The 16,623-nt window shown below is 41.1% G+C and overlaps 1 protein-coding gene across 7 annotated transcripts in view; it reads left to right on the top strand.

Annotated features, from left to right (window-relative positions):
* LOC124165218 (RNA binding protein fox-1 homolog 2) overlaps positions 1-16,623 on the top strand; it is a 126,923-nt gene that overhangs the window by 52,367 nt on the left and 57,933 nt on the right. The window lies entirely within an intron of this gene.

Raw genomic sequence — 16,623 nt, 5'->3', positions numbered from 1 at the left:
CAAATATAGCTGTTTTTGAGGTGATGAATATAAATAAAAATTAAAGTAATAAATTTTGATGCTAATTATGGCAGAACAAAATTTCTAAAAAACGAAGCTTTAACCCTTTAGCTGCGGGAGCGTCAAAATTTTTCTGCCACTGTGTGCGGGACATGAACGGGGAAGATATTTTTCCGTCGACCCCGGGCGTGTGTCTAGCAGGTAGTGGACCCTCATAATCCGGGACTACCCACCCTACCCCTTGACGACAGACCATGAATACAATTGAGCCCTTTCAAAGAATAACAATTGGAATTGAAATATTTGATCGTTACTTTTTCTAAATTGAATGTAAATGAATTTTTTTCCTCAAATTTGGACAGCATGACATTTTTATGAGCGATTTGATATCAAACAGTAAAAATATCCATTGATTTTTAACCATATTTCTCAATATTTCAACCATACTTCAGCCGATTTGAACTTTGGGGAGCATTTGGAACGTATGTTTGGATGCGGTAGGTAAAGGTAATGGATAATAAAGGTTATAATAGGCATTCTCATGAAGGTGGTCCGATATTACACCAGATGAGGAGCTGTCGAACTGGAAAATCGGAGGAGTAAAATCATCGGTCCTGGACCAAGAAGATGATGCGGATTCAATGTCTTTAGCCAAATTGAATGGACCACCATCGCCGGAATCATTTGCATCATCCTCATCCGTCTCAGTATCCCTGGTAGACACAGACACATCGGAAAAATTTCCGTCCTCACTCTCACAATCAGAGTCGAATAAAATATTGAGAACTTCATCCTGGAGAGAAACCTTTCTCCTTTTTGGCCGAGATGGCAAATTTTCACTATCCATAGTGAAAATAAATGAAGAGATTCACAATATGTAGTCACTCGAGTAGGTACTTGATTAGGAGCAAACGTACACCACCGAAACTCTGGAAAAACTGAGCAAAGATCAATAGAGCATGTGGAAAAGACAGGATATTCGAAGGGAAACCCATTCGGTGGGAAATCCAGAACGAGATTATAATACTCAAAGGAAAGAAATGTTCATGGTAATTACGCAGGTGCGACTGACCCACCACCGAAAGTATAAGAAAGAATAACCAATGCTTTCAAATAAGTTTCCCCGGCTAATGGACAATGACAAGATTAAAAAATTCCTAGGAAATGTAAGGATTCATTGGAATTGTTTTCTTCGTGAATGTGCCGCGGAGAGCTGGGAGCTCTCTCCCTCGGTGAAGGGATAATCTGGGTAGCGCTCCCCGTGGTGAGGGTATCCAGTCCTCGAAAGACGCCTTTGTGCTCTCTGCCACTAGGTTGAGCCGAGTTCAAGCAACCGCGGAAAGGACGGCAATAAAATCCTAAGGAAAGTCTGCCAGTGGTAAGAAAATCTGGTCAAACGTAGAAAAACGTTTTTCCCGCACTCACCATGCAGAACGTTTAAAAACGTTCCCGCAGCCTAAGGGTTAAAGGCATATTTTCTAGAAAACTTAGATTATAAGTTCAACAGATTCAGGCTTCAATTGGTGGAAGTTAGACATATTTTATTTTTCTTTCCTTTCATTTACTTAAACTTAGATTATGTTGCCAGGAAATGTAATCAATTACGAATGCCACCCATCATAATCAAATAGTTGTAACAATATTGCTACAGTTTAGGGAAAATTGTTGCCTCAGCTGAAGATAAGTCAGTTTTTACTTTGAATAACATTCATTTTCTGATTGATTTAGCTTGATTTATTAACTTAAAACTAATTTTAGTGTGATACCTCATGACGTAGCTGAATTATGGTTGTTTTAGTGGTTTTAGACCTCAATCGTGTGACTTTATTAGTCAAAGCTGTTATTAATCAATGGTTAAGTTTGTGTATAAGCCCACCCTTGTTTTACATCACGAAACTTTATCCAGTTACGTCTTTCTGTTGTATTTTTCATTTTCGGGAAGGCATTGGTAATTTTGTGCGTCCACCTTCATTGATTTGAATTTTGTTTTTTCTTCGTTAAACTCAACACCCCATTATTTAAGACGAATATTTTCAATCGTAAGACCCCAACGTAAACGCGCTTAAGTTGAATACCGATGGAGAAAGTTGGTAATTAATATTCCGTCGCCTTATAACCTTGAGAATATCGTGTTTAGTAGTCTTGGCTCGGCCGTAAGTCGATGCCAGCCACACCACAACTCCATGAAATGAATCCGAATCTTCGCACTCAATGCGTCAGGCTGATTGTGAGTTTTACTGAGCCACTCAGTCTATCACTCAAAACCTTAGTAACTTTGTGAATTCTTGGGTTTGTTTAAGTTAACCGTCTCCTTATCTTGTGGGCGACATTAGGATTTCAGCTCACGTAATAATCAAATATCTAAATGCTATTTAAGTGTGGTGCAATACTTTTTCCGTCTGATGAAATGTTCATTGTTATTTTTATCCCGATGGCGACTCCAATTCCTTACCATTATTTCTCAATTCTGAAGTTATCTGTGCTCAGGAAACAACTATCCTTACGCCTTCAATCTTGCTCGTGGTATTGCGTGTTCCTTTGTTCCTAATATAATATCTTGGCGTTTTCTATCCTGCTACTACGCTCTCCCTCTTTCCTTGAATGATTTCTTTGCTATCATAGGGCTAGTCCGCCCGTTTCGTGCTTGAGTCAGATAAATTTAGTTTGCGAAAATCAACTCGTGTGCGGAGGTGATGGAAGATATTTTAGGCTTGTCTTCTTTATGGTCGGCCATTAAAAAAGCACCTCGGTCATTGCTTGCCATTTATCTTAGGCGCATCCGTTCCTTTTTCCCTCTCCCCCTCCACAACCCTCCGTAATCTGTTCTCCTCGGTCGTATCCTGATTTTTCGTGTGATTAATTAGCGGATTTCTGTCGTTCTCGGATGATCTGCATGGATGATCTCTGCGCAAATCTTACAGACCCCCATTTCATGTTCTGCCCTACTCTCCTACTCGTCTAATGGTTCGGTTGCCTCCTTCTAGCTCAAAGCATTATAACGTTTCACTATATAAGGATCCACAAGTTCCAGTCACTTTTAGAATGCCTCAAGATGTTTCAACTCGCAGACCGTTTTTACTTTAGAGGCAGAAATTAAATCAACTTTACTTCTCAATGTTCCATATATCTGCTGAGTTATCATTAGTATGCTTAGTCTATTATTAGTTATTGTATTAAATCCTAGATATTATCCTCATGTACATGAGGTAATGATCCTATTTATTAGCAAGTCGTGTTTCTCTCGGGATTTAAAATCACGCTCGTCCTTAATCAGTTGTTGTATTCTATCTTTGAATGGATTCTTTGGTGTTGATAGGGCCTGATATATTTGCTTACTTTATCTGATTTGTAACATGAAACATTTCTACGAAACGTAACCTATCGAAAATATGGATATAACTTCCTATTCGGGTCCTTTTCACATCTTATTCGTCGGTAATGCTGCACAAACGGGGAATGTAGAGCTCAGATTCACTAACTTTTTAGACTTAAATATGTTCGCTTCTGAAGCGTCCTCATGCGCGTTATTTTCAGATTTTAAATTCATTGTTGATTATTTGTCCCATTAACACTTTTATTTTTATAGACTCACAATTTCACATGAACAGCTCCCTTTTTTCTCGTTGTTTATTGTGGTATTCCCTGGGATCGTCCTGCACAAGTCTAACGTATATAGTGATGATATGAAGAGGAGGGGACCGTTAGCAATGGTCGTTGCGTCATTAGGGGTTTAAAGGTAGAAAGAAACCTGGCGTCGACGTTAGCTTGCCCTTACGTAATCCTTCGTACCCAATTCCAACGTTTCTTCCGACGGGCCCTAAATTTGGTGGACGATGGATGATTAATTTAGAGCGTCTTGAGTTTTGCCCCTATCACTTGTACTGCGAATAAAGTTGTTTTAATTTCTCCTTCTAAAAGCACTTGCTACCGCACCAACCTGATCCTCAATTTTTCTCATTGAATGTACGTTAATGATTGCGGTTGATGTCTGGCATTCCCGACTCACGGTGTCCCTTTCTTGCATTTATCGACTATTTCAGCAAAACGAACATTTCCCGTTTCCCTCGCATTCCCATCCAGCCCGATGTGGCGACTCCTTCGCTAGGCTTGGATCTAGTTAACGTCGTCCCAGGGTTCTCCCTCCCGCAATCACTTCGCGTTCATCCCCCCCACTCTTCACATCCCCCCTGCCCACCTCTCGATACCTTCCCCCGCCCCCCTCTCTTCCCCCCCTCTCATCTCCCCACGGGCTATCGAATGTGGGGACCCCACTCCTGTAGGGGGAGGCAGGCCCTCTGCGGTATTTCTATTCTCGTCTTCGAGGCTGGCGCCCTCTTCTCTTCCCCCTTGCCTTCCCTTCCCTTTCGGGAGGTGTGGATTCAGGGGGTTTGGGAAGGGGGTACAAGTTCTATCTCCCCCCTCTCTCTCTTCCCCACCACCTCGGCTTCACCACATGGCCACGCAAGCTGTCGATTGATAGCCCCCAGCGTTCCAACCTACGTGTTGCGGCAGCCTCCGCTGTGTGTGGAGGAAAGGGTTGAAGAGGAAAGGTGAAGAAGTTCTCCTCCGCCGTCGTGGTGTGGTGGGGAAGGATTCATTGCGATTCCGAAGCACATTCAGGGCTCGTTTCCTGTCCGGAGAGGAAGGAAGTCCCATCCACGTGACCGAGAAGCATCGGCGTACTCTCTTTCAAGATACCTCCCATGTCCATTTTTGGTCACTCGTGCCTGAATTCCTCGGTCCCTGTCGTCTATGCATGCAATTGTGTCCGTTTGTCTCCCGGGAAATCCTGAGAGGGACTGCGTGGCACCTGCATTGAGCCGTATAGTCGTCATTGATCTGCATTCTTAGTACTGTTGAATGCTCTCAGTGTCTCCTCAGTGACGCCGGCGGTTCGTGGGAATGAAGTACTGGCTGTCGTAGGACCTTTTGTGGGGTGGCTTCGAAGTCGTTCTGCGGCCGACTGTCGGTCATAATTAAGTTGCTTTCGAAGCTAAGTTAAAAACGTCTAGTTAGAGCAGAATCATCGGTTGTTGAGAGCAATTGTTACTATTCAAGGGCGTCTTTCGCCAAGTTTAAACTGGAATGGATTAAACTAGTGTTTTCCCACTAGTAACGATCTAATGTAATTTCAGCGTTTGTCAAACCATTCAAGTATCTCAAAGTGCGACATTGACTATTCTACATTTTTTTAAAGTACTCCACCCTACTCTTTATCACTAAACATGCCAATGTAATCAGGTGCGCAGTATACACTCCATATATTTTAATTTTTTCACCTCCGTGCATCAAAGCGCGTGTTTAAACTGTGTAGCCCGATATGGACAATTTATTCAGTAATGGTACGAAATTGAGGTACTTTTTATCTGAAGATGGGCCAATTTTCTATGCGTGGAATCGGTTATTCAGACATGTAATCTTTTTAGGATTGAGACCGTTAGGTATTCAATCTATGAGAGAAAGTTTCGGCGCATTTTCTTGCACGAGTAACCGCCAGGAAGACATTCGATCAACTTGGGTCGTAAGTGAAACGCCCTGGAATTCAAGAAACCGGCAACATGCAATTTTCCCTTCCATATTCATTCTCCAGAATTTGATTGCGTGGTCATATGCTTTATTCGCGTGCTTTTCGTACCGACTTCGTGTCATTGCCGAAATTATTGCTCCTTTGATAGGTCGTTTATGAAACCAAAGTTATCAAGGCTTGCACATCACATCGTAAATAGCACAGGCATGTCTGCCAATTGCCAAGTCAAAGTCGATTTTCCTTTAGTTCATTTCAATACCCAATTTTGTATTCTTATCTCAGAGCTCTGATAAATTACGTCATTCTAGGCCGAACTATTATGGTCGTAAGAAAACTTCAAGAACTTCTCCGTCCTCTGTATCAATTGCCTGCTAGCATGCACGCTCTCCATGACACTATTACGTTTGTAATACTGACTCTCGGCGAAAATGTCGGTATTAGGTGATTGCCTCTTGAAATTCATCCACTACCACTGTTATATTTCGCCATCTGTGCTCTTATTTATTTCTCGAAGCTACTCTCGACTGTTAGCATACCTTTCCGAATTTCATTTTCAATGATACCGTTCCTTGAACTAACTATTGCTGATAACTAGTGGAAAATCCAAAAGGATAAAAAACATGACTGTCCATCGTTCCTAGGAATTATAATTCTGGTCATGTAGTGTAAATTTATCGAAACTCAAGTGAACTAAAAACCCAAAATGCGAATGATAAGAATACGGCCGTCCGCACCCAGTCATAACCAAATTTTTGGGTTTAGCTCTCGTAGAAATGTACCATGACCAACAATGATCCATCTATTAAAATTTTGGGGAATATTTTTCTGATTTTGCATTCGCATCCTCCGCAAACCTAAAATATGTAGAGAGTTTTTTTAACCCATGTTATTTAGGAACTAGGTTCAGAAATTTGTACAGCAGTTGTTTTTATCAACCTGATATTAATCAGTACGTTTTGGATCAAAAAATGGTTTACAATTGCTACGATATAAAATTTTCTGCACCCCCGTATTATCTCAGCATGTAGACTCAAAACGAAAAAAAAATATTCCTCAATATCGTGCACTGGATGTAACAATTACTTCCTGTCACGACTCACAATAAATATACCTCTCGAGCGATACAAAATTGTGGTGACGTTACCATCACCGGAGAACTGCATCAGGTTCGCAGCACTACTCCTCGGTCGACTACAATATTCCTCTTTGAGTCGAAAGTGTTACTCATATTTGCAAAAAAAGAAAACTTTCAGTCTCACTCATCCGTCGTTCCCATTTCCTTTCATTTAATCTTCTTTTTTACGTACTCTTTGCGTCTCGTCTCTGGTCTCGAAGCGGTCGATGGCCTCCCACGTCGCCGGTCGGGGATCTCTTCCTGGCTGCTGGGAAGCCTCATTTGTATGAATTTTCAGGTTGTCCACGGGTTTATGAAATCCAGAAATCATTTTTGAACTTACGAGAATTATTCTCGAGTTTATAATCCAGCGTAGGGATTTTCAAAAATTTATTTTTTCGCTAAAAATAAAAAAGTTATATAATTTTCCTATCGCGGTAGTTTCCAACCGCTATGGCAACGATTTAAGGAAAGACACGTTTGGTCCTGTATTAGTATTCATCATTATTTGGCATAATACCTATTTCGTCTACAAATCTAGTTCTTTTGTTCCCAGCAGAATATGGGTACTTGAGCTTTCTTTTGGTTTAGTCTTATTAATTAATCTCTTGTGAAGATCTCTGCCAAGTACGTTCTGTATTCTATTTTTTATTTCGCCGTATTTACTTTGTCATTATTTCTATCTATTGAAATCATTAATGGATTTAATTTTATTTATACAGGTTTCATGGTACATTATTGCTTTAAAACTTGTAAAAAAATCACGTTTGTTCATATAAATATAGCAAAAAATACAGCCTAGACATTTATAACCCTTTTAGCCCATAAAACTTGGATGCTTGAACTTCGTGTGTTGACTTTAGTGGACACCCCGGTTTTTCTTCCTCCTCCCGTTCGTGTTGGCCGCCGTCTCTTTTCCCGATCGCGTGCTGGTTTACGACAAGTAACGTGTGCACCGCGCCACTGACTGGGAGGCCCAGAACGGCGTAACCCCCTTGGTCACACCTCTTGACCGCAGGCTGCGAGGGTGTCTGCACGGCCTTATCCCCTATACCCATGCTTTTCAGGCACGTATGTTGCCGAGATACGCATCTCCAAGGGCTAAAATTGGAGCGCCATCGTGTGTTTTGGGGGGTCCGAGGGATGAAGCGTTGTGCCATGTGTGCCCGTCCATCGGACAGATGCTGTGTCCTCTATGCTCCAGTAATTTTGACGTCACAGACGATAGTTATATTTTGGTGACATTTGTGGCTGTCGGTGTGCTTCGTATCGTTTCCACGCGCGTGCCGCCTCTTGGCCGTTCGTGCACGCAGATGGGCCATGAATTCCTAATCCTTGAGGTTGTTCCCGTGGAAAAAATAACTCTGTTCGTTTCTTTTCGTGAATGGAAATATTCATGCTTGATCATTTTAATTCCGTCTTTGCGGGCTGGTGTTCTCGCAGTCGGGCTGTCAGTGAGTATCATAGGAAACATTTTGAAGACTTGAGCCTGCAATGTGTGCATCATTGGAAGATTCAAACCAAATGTTGTAAAAGTTTGGTAAACTTAGCGGCCGTTTAATTTTCATGTTAATAATGTATAGAAAGTTGATGTGAGCCTTAGCTTTGTTATGATGCCATGTCCAAAATTTAGTTTCTAGAGGGAAGGTGGTCCATGTAAAATATGCTAATAAATTTTTTAGCATTAATTTGCGGAATTAATTTTTTTTAATGTTGACAGGTATTGTGACTTCATATGTTAATTGCATCTCGTGAATAGCCCAGATATCCAAAATTCCAATAATACGCTATTTTCTTTGGAGGTGATTCCTACTGCTCTCTTGCTGTTATCGTTCTCTCTTGGCGAAAGAATGCTCTATTTCCTGAAATCTCACCCTTCTCTTTCCGGACAATATAGCTTTCTTCTTCTCGACCTAGTCTCGTATAATATTATCCCCCTTTTTCCTTCTTTTCTATCGCCACGTGTTTGGCCCTTAAATCTCACCTCCTAAACCTACCCAGTCCCCATTAAAGCCCCTTTTTGTAACTTCTTTACGTTCGAATTGCTTTTTATCTCATGTTGCCGGAGGAATCATTATCTACCGTATGCTTGAGTGGCTTATGAGGCTCTTTAGCTTCTCAAATGGAGTTTATAGAGACATGCGTTAGGCTATAGTCTGAATAATGCGATTTATTTAGATTTGTTCTATCGGAAGAAATAACTTGTGATATTGCAAGTTTCTATGAGCACATAATATTTCCTTCCTTTATTTATTATTATCTTTTGAATTTAATATTAAAGATTAAAAAAGCGTATTGTAGGAAGACATATTCCATCGTTTGTATTTTTGTTTGTATCTGTTTTGTATTTTCATCGGTGCTGTTATGGACTAATAAACAGTTTAATGCTTTTACTTGCAAATGATCATTGCCATCAAAACTTGCCTACCAATTGATATGTTTCCATAGGTGTATTAAGCTAGCGCAGTTTTGTTTCTTAATGTTTATTGAACTGCTCAATCATGATGCCGTGGGTGCCTAGATATCGCCTGAAGAATTTCGCTCGATATGCACATTTAGGCACAACTCATGTGGAATCCTAGCTATTTCATTCGGTAATTTCATCCTCTCTTATGAATATAAATTTCACATTTGAATGAGAATATTTTTAAATGAAGGCGGATCAATGTTGATGTTGTGCCACGATAATGTTACGAACCTTAAAAGGTCAGGAGAAATAGTTGGTAATCAAGGGAACCAGCGTATCTTTCGGTTGCGACATGATGTGACAACACTCGAGTTGCCGGGACGGCTGCCTTTGTTGTCATTGCTCGTGTGCAGAAAGACTGAATCCGTGAACACAATAAAGTACTAAGGAAAGCTCCGCGATTCGTCAAAAACTGCTGGGCGGGGAAAAGGGGTGTACCGGAAGCGTTACACCAATGTTGAGCGAATTTGGCTGGGAGCTACTAGAGACTCGGAGGCTTCGCACTAGGCTTGGATTACTGGAGAAATTGAGATTAGACATCTTCAAGAGGGACTTGGAGAACATCATATTAGAACTCCACCATATTTCAAGGTCCGACGAAAACGAGAAATTAAAGACATATTTTTTTCCAACGGGTCGTTATGAGAAGTCGTTTTTCACCCAAACAATAAAACTTTAATAAATGCTAGACGTAATTTCGTTCGTTCATTTACTTTTTATTTGTAAACGGCTGGTGTCCTAACACCCCCGCCACACGCCTGTAGAGGTGACTTGCGGGGTTTGTGTGTAGATGTAGATGTGTGGACGTGTCCTCTCTTCAGAAAAACGATTGAGAATTTTCGAGTAAATATATTTCGCGTTCCCGCGACGTTTCATCTCCCCCATCGGCCTCGGACAATCTTCAAGTGTCCCGCTAATGGGTGATTGAAGACCACTCAACTCCACGGTACCAATTAAAGCAGCACACGGAATCGCAGTAAAGTTTAATTTGGCCCCAATTTACTCGCGAGTCCCTATATATACTGCTTGAATGGACTGTTGGTTACGTAACAATTGATTTCTTCATTCTACCACCTCACTCCTCTCTCCCACGATCAATTAGAACCAAATTAGTGTAGAAAAAAAGAAGGCTTCTCCATGAAGAAAAAGTCCTCGATGACTTGGAGAGTGAGAGAGAGAGAAGTGCTGTTGGAGCCATATGGGGTCGCTTGCTGGCTTTCGAGGGGAATCGAGAAAAAGCATCGATCCTCGTTGGAAAACGGAGAAGGGTTTTTTTCGTGCGAGATTTTTTCAATCCCTGCCCTTGCCAATGTGGGGGTGGGAGCCTGCCCATTGTTGAGGACGACTTCATTGGGTGGAGTGTTTGATACCTGTGTATTAATGCATATCTCTTCCTCCTTACCTCTCTCCCTACAAGGACCTTAGCATTTTCAAGGGTAACTGATCCACGTAAGGTCGCCTTTCTTTGCTCTTCATGGAAGCATGGAAGTGCAAAGGATTTATATGGGAAATTAATTTAACTCAAATGGGAATGAAATTATTTACAGCATACCCTCGCTGTGCGTTATAAATCTGTTCCGGAAGAGCTGTCGTACATAATATTCTTCATCACTGGTCAACAATCCTAAGATTGGTTTGAAAAAAACTTACATTTTTTGAAAAAATAAAACCAAAATCGGCGGAAATGGAAATTTTAGGGCACGCGCTAAATCATCTCAGATAATATTTCGCATCGGTCACTAGTGGAACCCACCTTAAAGCGAAGGTGTACTGTGTGTAATCAAGGGTCTGATGGTTAGTTTGATCTTGATTAGATTGGTCTAGGGTCCGATGTCAATTTTTTATTTCACTGCTAAAACCTTAGGGAAAATGGCAGATTCGAATTATTTTTGACTCGCACAATTCTTTGATTGGGTGGCAACATGATGATCTTTTTTTTTACGTAAGAAGAGGTCCAAAATAGGAATCACTGGTGGGAGCATTGGTGTTTGAAACCCGTCAATTTAAGCTGTAACAGGGTTCCCACTCCACCGTGAAAACCTTAAAACCGTGAATAAGCCGTGAATTTTGTCTACCGTGAAAAAACCTGGAAATAGCCGTGAATTTCGTCATAAAACCTTAGAAATCTCTCAAACTTGATTGTAGAACTACGATAGACAGATCAAAAGAAAAATCGATGTTTCGATCATGTTTCAAAGTCGAGTCACGTGCAGATACTGTCCACGCATAAACCTGCACACGTTTATTCGAAAGCGCAATTATTAATTGGTCCGTGTTCCATGACAGCACATTGACCTTAAGCCTGCGATTGGAAGACGTTAACCCTGGAAAAAAATCAGGCACTTCTTCACTTCCCTGCCACCCTGCTCTTTCCATTTTCCCACACACACCCTTTTGCAGGACCTGAATTTTGCTAACTATGGGTGACGTCATAAGAGTCATGACGTCACCCATAGTTAGCAAAACGCAGAAATGAAAGTGACGTCATGGGTGACGTCACTTTCATTTCTGCGTTTGCATTCGTGGCATCTTTTGCGTTTGTTACATTTTTAGTTAACGTGCGGCCGATGATTGTTACGTGATCAATATTTCTGCCTGAAATGCCTTATCTACAAACCGTGAATTTGATGACATTTAGACCGTGAAAACCTGGAGAAAACCGTGAATTTTATAATGTAGTTGGAGTGGGAACCCTGTGTAATACCAAATTATGATGTTCTCTTTAATTAGCGGTGTACTAAAATAATTGCTTGGCTTCTTCGTGTAAATGAGTCGCAATATTTTTTTTGTGGTGCGTTAGTATTTTTTCGTTCCGGACTGTGGTGGTGGGCGAGAGTTATAACACAGTTGTGCCTGATATGCATATCTCCCCCTCATTACTGTCGCCTTGCAAGGCCCCTCTCACGAACCTTTGTAATCGATCTTCGCGAGGGCGCACTTATTTGCGCATTGTTCGTCACGGAAGCATGCAGATGCAGGGGATTTCATGTGAGAAAATAATCTAATGGTGATGGAAACGAAATTATTTGAACATATGGGGCACCGTTCGTAGGTACTCGCAGCAAGCAACTAACGGAACAGGATTCTTTTACTTCTTGAATAAGTGGTGTGCGGGGGTAAATATAGCACCTTCTGATGAAATACCGTATTATCATTTCTCTTTAATTACCGTATAGAGTTTGCAAATAATTCACAAAATATGCATTAGTCTTGTGGGGGTAAACAAGCAAGAATTTGTCTACATCTATGGCTTAGTGCGTATTGACACGTAAGTTCACCAAAATGTGATTATTTTTTTCACGTTAGTAATAAGATAATTTCAAGTCTTAAGATCACAAGTGACTGCGAACACAGTTCATTGAGATACAAGGAGACCTTGTATGGTATGATGTCAGTTATACCTGCAATATTATGAACTGAAGTATATCTAACGGCTTCCGCTGGATGAGACACGATGGTAACTTATCTTGAGTGAGCATGAGAATCTTTCGTAGATATTGCGAATGCTAATTACATGGGCTGTGTAATGGAAAAATATTATCTAGCAAAACTGCAGGTGTCTGCTTGTGAATTAATGCCAGACGTACAGGGTGGGCAAAAAACCTTTGATTATATGTTGGCAGTTGGCAGGAATTACTTAAGCCATACTGCTAACGAAAGTGAAGTTACATGCCGCTTGTGAATCAGGCACGACAGTCCTTGGTCGGTATGTGCGAATCTATGCCAAGCATTTATGAGAGAATTCACTAAGTCTTATGGAATCTCACAGCAATGTCCGCGCCGAAGGCGCGATTCAGAGGGGCTGTACCGGTGAGTCAAAACTCACCCCAATCAGCCAGTTCTCAAAAGCATATTGAATTGGCGCGCGTGCACTGTTTTCACAGTAATGTGAAATTTGTGTGAGAAAGGGAACTAAAAACTGATTTATATTGGCTCAAATTTGAAGATAATTGTAGTGCACTAATAAACGTCGATGTTGAGAGCGGATGGATCCGACAGCGTTCTTCGCTCGAAGCGACGGTGGCACATAGCTTGCGGGCGTACGATCATCTTTGCGTTGGTAATGCGAACGGGATAATAGGTGGTGGGGGTGGAGTCGCCGGCTGGATTTTTTTTCAAGGGTGGAAGGGGGAGGGAGTGGCAAGGCGGTGAGTCGCCGCCGTGAATGGCCTCGCCGGAAGCAGTCTGGCACGTGACCGTCGTCGCGGCGACGACGGGCGGGAAGCGATTGTTTAGGAAGTCCCTCTCTCTCTCGCGCGGGATGAATGCTGAATTGCGTCAGGAGTCGCGCGAAGAATATTATTGCTACGCAAGCGGTGGGTGGGGTCACCGTCTTATCCCCCACCCACCCACAATCCCCGTGCACGCGCACTGTGTGGTCAACCCCCCGGCGCGCGTGCTTATAGGGTCGGGAGCTCGCGAAAAGGGAAGGTGTTGCCCCCTCGCCCGGTGGTGACTATGTCGGAAGCCCTCTCTGCAAGAAGAATTGCCCATGTGGAGGCGGCGGCTGTTTTCGGGGTCTCCGCCCCGCACCTGCCGTCGTACCTCGCGCTCCCGAATAAATTTACCGGTAGTTCTGGTTACGTTCTTCACCTTGCCTTCTGCGGGAGACGGCCTTATCAGAAGCCTCCGCCCTTGCTGAGTTGCCCACACACAATCACTAGGCTAAAGCATGTAATATAATTTTTGCACGAATTATTGAAATTGAATTATGGTTGAAATCATTATTCTAATGAAAATTATTATGGCTCGACGATGATCTTTCAGTACGAAGTTATGTAGCTTCCGATTCTTATGGTATTCAGAATTAAATAGAAAAGGATTAAATTGATTTGGCTAGCGCGTGATATAAATTCGCTTGTAGTTTGATCCTGATGATAGAAATTAGGTCATCGAAAGAGGATATTACCGTCTGGATAAAATTGATGTACAGGACACTAAAAATAATGCATTATTCATATGTGGTGTACTTTTTATTTTAGTCAGATTTTAGGGGTGAGAAACTAATATGATAGCAAAAAGCGTTTTAAAAAGATTTTAAAATACACTTTGTGAAGATGAAGATATAGTTGAGAACTCGGGGACGCGAGTTGGAGTGGAAATGTAGATCTTCCGAAAGGATGAGTTTATTTTGGGATATATTTGGACGAAAGGCTGTTTAGTATGGTGATTGCAGGCTAGATGTTGATGCAAGGTGAATCTGCGCTGAGTTTGATTTCATTGGTGTGATAACGAATGTAAATGTTAAGTGAAGAAATTCCTTCTTTTATGAGTTGCTTAAATATTTGAGCCGCTGAAATAAAATGTAATTTTTATACTCTGTCATGCGGTTTTCAGCACTTAAAGAAATAATAGCTGTATGTATCAGCTTATAGTAAATCAACGTGGTAAACCTTTTGGCGCGTTTTTTTTTTCTTGTTTTAAATGTATCGTTATGATTTCTTGTCGTAACTTGTCTTTCTTATCGATCTGGCAAATAATTTTACTTGACTATTTAGTTTTTATAGGGCATTTTAAATTGTTTGCTGAAAGTTTGTGCTTTTTCCATTGGATTTGGATATGATTCCGTCTACAGTAACATTAGTATCGCCATGATACCTGAAATTTGGACCAACTTGTGTGAGCCTTTATTTTTGACTCCGGATAATTATGACGAGGCTTCTAAAAATAACTTCGACCCCAATATATAGTCATTAATCTCTGTCCTATCTCGGCAGGCGAAAAATTTGATCGGATACGACTGGTGATAGAATAGATTTCGTATTGAAAAGAATTTTTGCCTTGATAATTATTCTTTTTTATCATAATTACACGCCCCCTATCAATCGTTGTGAAAATTTCTTGTATTCTTGGGATCCCAGAATAAAAATTTATTCATTTATCGATGTATTAGTTCTTGAAATTTCATTTTGCCGGCCTCGGTGGCGGTGGGGTAAAGTCCTCGCCTGCCAAACCGTAGGTCGTGGGTTCGAATCCCGCCTGGGTAGGTGATCCCTATCCAGGGCATGGATGTTTGTGTTGTGCTTTGTTCATATTGGAAACCCTCGTTGTGAAAGGCCGTTATGTGCTGTTTACGGGGGATGTGATAAATAAATAAAAAATGTCATAAGTTATTGAAATGTTGTTCCGTTTTCTGTGAAAAACGCTCTCAATTCCCTTGGTAGCTGAAGCCGCACGTGACTGGTGACTATAACCGTAAAAGGCGTATGCACCACAATTAAAGAGTTCCGTAGCGTATCTGAAAGCCCAATAAATTTTCATCTTCGTTGACCGTAAATTTGATAACGTTTAACAGGCCGTGAATGATACTGGTCTTATGGTTGACCTTCTCAGTTACTATAATCTATATAAATGAGGATATCTATAGGAATCCATGCGGTACTTTTTCGCATAATTTATTGCGCGTGCGTAGATCTCTCTTTGGCAAGGACGATGCACATAACGCCCTCATATGATGATGATATCTGTTTCTATCCCGGCTGCACCAAATGGGAATCGTGTGTGATTGCGTTTATTTTGATGGATCATTGTCTTTCAAAGCCGAATGAAAATTGGTTTCATTTCAATTTAACGGTTGAATCGGTTTCAACGACCTCGCGAGACAATGGAAGGCTGGTGCCTGTCTTCATTTTTTCCGGCCCGGAATAATTCCGAGAGCCCTGGTCCCAATTTGGACGCGTACACCTATTGCTGCAATCCGTGATTTTCATCTGCCATAGTTGGTGCTGATTTACGGGTCGATTATTGTAACAGCATCTTAACGTGTTTTACCATTTACCTTGCAGTAAAATAACTTGATATAAGTACCACTATTCATACGGCTGTTTGTTTTTTATTCTGTGATGTCTTTTTAGTGTATGTCATTCATTTTTTTGGTTAAAATATTGAACTAAAAGCGGGCTTCAATCTCAAAATTCATTATGTTGGCTGACAGTTTTTCGTGCCAAGTCATCATTATGTTTCTCATTCAATGAAAAGCTCTGGATATGTCATTAAAATCAATCATCAAGTCTCATTACAGCATTATTGTCATTTCCTTGGCTGCTATCATTTTCCGACGATCTAAGGTATATTTCAAGGATAATTTTTCGTACCTCCGATTAAAATAATTTTTTTACTTGCCTCCCATTTCTCGAATCGGCGATACTCGCGGAGAAAAGAAATGATTGTTTATACTCAGCAGGTTTTGAATACAGAAGAAAGCTACATTCTGCCGCTTAAGGAAAATGTGCTGGATCAGATTGCTGAACCGCTAGTTATCACAACACGTGACACGCAAGAGAACTGCATACACATTGAGGATTTTGTATCAAAGACTTGGAAATATTTAAATGGGAGCTAGGTGGTCAATTTTTTATCGCAGGCTTGAAAGCAAATTCAAACTTAATGCTTATTCATTATTATTATATGCTCGTAATGGTAATTATGTTAGCTTATATTTAAATAGAAAAGTGCTTTGAGATGACACGAATTTTGGAGTATTTTATTTTCGGGAAACCTGTAGGCCCACACCTC

The sequence above is a fragment of the Ischnura elegans genome, chromosome 9 (assembly GCF_921293095.1).
Source record: "Ischnura elegans chromosome 9, ioIscEleg1.1, whole genome shotgun sequence".
Taxonomy (NCBI): Eukaryota; Metazoa; Arthropoda; class Insecta; order Odonata; family Coenagrionidae; genus Ischnura; species Ischnura elegans.
This window is presented reverse-complemented; position numbering and strand designations above follow the sequence as displayed.